This window comes from Micromesistius poutassou (assembly GCF_964030765.1).
Source record: "Micromesistius poutassou genome assembly, chromosome: 5".
NCBI lineage: Eukaryota > Metazoa > Chordata > Actinopteri > Gadiformes > Gadidae > Micromesistius > Micromesistius poutassou.
In genome coordinates, this window is record NC_140275.1 from 11,574,971 (window position 1) to 11,579,229 (window position 4,259).

Below are 4,259 nucleotides of genomic sequence, written 5' to 3' on the forward strand. Positions count from 1 at the left end.
TTAATAGCGATCGCACACTCCTACCTATTACATCTTATCTACAAGCCTGCTAGGTATTGTAGATCTTTGTAATTATTCCACAAGCCACCATCACTAAGTAGAAGCAGTTTTCTGTCCCCCTCCCAAAAGAGGTTTAGATCTTCACATCTCAAGATATTTTGGAAATAAATCTTTAAAGATGAACATAAATGAAGACTTCCAAAATTAGAGCAGATGAACTAAGATCAATTATTTTGTCACAGCCTTGGACCTATTCAGAATGATTCAGCTTCACTTGGTTTCCTTGTGAAAAATATGGTTTTGAAGCATTTGTTTAATCCTTAGATTTGGAAACCTTTTGGAAGCCTTTTAAGTAAGTAGAGGGTTTTAACTAAATAAATAAATAAATTGACAAACTCGTCCAAGAGAGCACAGAAGCGAACATTGCCAAAGGCCTGTCCTATAATGGCTATTCAAATTGCATTGACGCTCACATACTGTTATGAAGGGTATATTACTAATAATTATTGGTAAACTATCTAAAAATTGAAGAAATGTGAATGATTCCTCATGTGTAATTGGCTCCTAGAGGACCAATGCAGGTGTTTGATGAAGTAAGGCACTCGGTGAGCACCTGACCTCTTCGCTGAGCACTCTACCCTCTAGCTATCCACTGGGGTGCCCGTGGAGTGTTAACAGCGTCTTAATGAGTAGTTAGTTTAATTGTTTGTTTGTTCATTTAAGTACATTCATTTATCCCTTCCTCCGTTGAATCATTCAGACTCCTCACCTGTTCACTCGCTCAATCACTCCTCCTCTGAAGCGGCTTAATTGACTCTCCCGGGCTCAGTCTCTCCTCCCCCTCCCTAATCCTGTGGCACGCACCCGCTGGCTTCACCGCAGACAAGCACACATACTTCTATAGGAAACCTTCACGTTGAATGTGTAATCAATTTCCGGGGCTGTGTCATGGCAGTAATGTTTCCTTTCACGCACGCACGCACGCACACACACACACACACACACACATGCACACACACACACACACACACACACACACACATACACGCACGCACAGCGTCTCTGCAGATAGAGCCCCCTGCTATCCTGAACCACTTTCATACATGGAGAGTTAAGATGTTAATTACCTCTTTAGATCTTCTATTCATCACAGCCTGTGTACCTGCATAACACGAACCGCAATCAAGTGCAAACACACATGTCCGCACACACACACACACACACACACACACACACACACACACACGCGCACACACACACACACACACACACACACACACACACACACACACATACATGCAAACATGCACACACACACACACACACACACACACACACACACACACACACACACACACAATTCTTGGTAAATGCATACTACACATCACACATACTGAATGAATGCATGTACGCACAACCAAACACACACACACACCCACACACAAGCACAGAGGGCATATGTCCCCACAGGATTAGTCAATTATTAAGCAGTCCTAGCCTCTATGAAAGAGTGTTATTGATTGATTATCACCGTTGTTTGAATAATTTAGTTTTTTTAATAGCATAAATTGGAAATGGGGAAGAGAGGTAGTATATGGGAAGAGAGAGAGGCACAGTGGGACAGAGACAGAGAGGACTCATTGGTAGAGATGAGTAATGCTTTAAATGGTTTCATATGTGTGTTGTTGGTCCAGGGTATTATTCTGTTTCAAACTTATTTTGCTTGTAGTTTTGTTTTGTTTGCTTTTTTTTTTCGTTCTTTCTTGAAGATAACTTAATAATGATGATAATGATGAGAAGAATATGAATAAGAAAAACAACATTAACATAGTTCCATTATATAATTATGATAAAAACACTTGAACCACTGCTAAATACTACTCTCTAATTACTACAACTACTGCTGCCAATAATTCTCAAGTAATTGGCTAATGGAATTGGCTGCTATCTATAGTGTGCCAGTGTAGTGTCTGCTTATTGTAGTGTCTATCATGTGTGTTATTTTTATGGTGACTGTAATGAAACATATACTAAAAATACCATCCTTGACGTACATACAAAATCTATAAAATCTATAATTGCCAATGAAGCACACAGCGGCAGGAACAACACAGGCAGGTTAGGCCTCTGATCTTTTCACTAACTACATTACATTGAGCCTTTTAAAGAACATGTGAAATGGCTCTCTGACCATATCAGGATCCATAATGTGACACATTTCAAACTAAAGCAAGATGTTCAGTGTAGAATAAACCGGAGGAGGGAGAGGAGATTTTCTATTTTGTTCTGTATGAGGTTCAGGTGATAAGGAAATCTTTTGGGGATTTTGTTGGCACACATTTTTAAATAGAGGCTAATATATGACTTGGGAAATGAGCACACAAAAAAGTTAATTTGAATATAATGTGTTTTTCTACACAGATTTTAATGAAAAAGTTTATAAGGTAACAAACTTTTGAACCAAAAAAATGTATTTTAAACACTACCTTACCCTGGAGAAACAATGGTGTTGACTTCAAATAACAGTTTTTCAAATGACTACCATTCTAGCAATATAATAGGCTGCTGCTAGTAACTGAGCAGAAAGTGTTCTGTTCATGTAATTGATCTCCAGCATTCCCTATCTCCAATTTTCTCTTTTATATATATATATTTGTCCTTCCTTAAAGGGGTAGTTCAGGATTTTGGACATCGGGTCTCATTTCCAAGTGAGCCAGTGTGTTATTTATCCTTGGAGACCATTTTCAACACTTTTCATTCAGTCCTTCTAGTTGCAGAAATCGCTGGTGCTAGGCTAGCGCAAGTCAAGGGGAACTGCTAGTCTGCCAATAAAAAGTTTTACCCACTCTTGAGGCAAACCAATTATAATGCCTGACTATCGATGTAAATGTCTGTGTTGATAGAAAAGTGTTAGAAATAAACTTACCCTTGCATCACATTGCATTTAGTTTATAATCCCTGCAGTTGGAAGCAAGCTATGGCAGCGGCGGACTGATATTACCTGGAGTGCGCTGCTCTGTTTACCTTCTGCTGTAGTGAATTGGTTGCTACACCGGAGCAAAGTGAAATTCTGCTGCTGCTGAGAAAGTAGTCCCCCAAAATGTAATGTGATCATTGCGATACAAGGATAGTTTTATTTCTAATATTATTATATCAACACAGACATTTACATCAATAGTCGGGCATTATAATTGGTTTGCATCGGGTGTACTTTGGAGTGGGTAAAACTGTTTTTATTGGCAGGCTAGCAGTTCCCCTCGACTTGCGCTAGCCTAGCACCAGCGATTTCTGCAACTATAAGGACTAAATGAAAAGTGTTGAAAACGGTCTCCAATGATAAATAACACACTGGCTCACTTGGAAATGAACCCGATGTCCAAAATCCTGAACTACCCCTTTAATCTCTCTATCTTCCACAATCTTCTCCCTCTGTTCTTGGGAGAATCAGTTGGGATCCGACTTTAATTCTCTGCTTGAACCACCTTAAGCTGCTAAATCTCTGTTGCTGAGGTGTTCCTGTGCTGAAGCCATGGGTGTTATTTAAACAGTTGGAGCTCTGGGCTATGTTCTATAAGCCATGATGTCAGGTGAAGCGGCATGCGTCCGTGTTATTATCCTGCATGGCGTTTTGTCCTGTCTTGTGCGTGTGCTGTGTTCTGTTGAAAAATATATGAGGCTACATGGGTCAGAAGCTCTCAGGCCTAGCCACCCCCCTCCTCTCTCTCTGAAACATTCATGTGGAAGCTCTCGCCACCTACACCATATCCCCATTATCACACATATACCTTCGTACCCACACAGCAACACGGCAAAACTCACAAATATTCACACTGACTTATGCAGGCACAAACCAAACATGGGCCGACCTTGTTTCCCCAAAATGAACAGTGTGTTCATGTCGATATTTGGAGGATTGTGAGTAGGAGTTATGTTTTTATCAAATAAAAGCACACAACAAACTGTATTTACACAACACACACACACACACACACACACACACACACTCACACACACACACACACACACACACACACACACACACACACACACACACACACACCCACACACACACACACACACACGTGCGCACACACATCGTAAACATCAACTAATCACCAGCTAGCTGTTTAGCCCTCAAGCTCTTCTTAGTGGTTGAGCCACAGTGATGAGATCCAAGACAACTGTTCCACCGAGGCCTCCCAGGTTAACCCCTGAATGCACCACCGGACCACCCTGCCCCCGTACCCAGACCACAACCT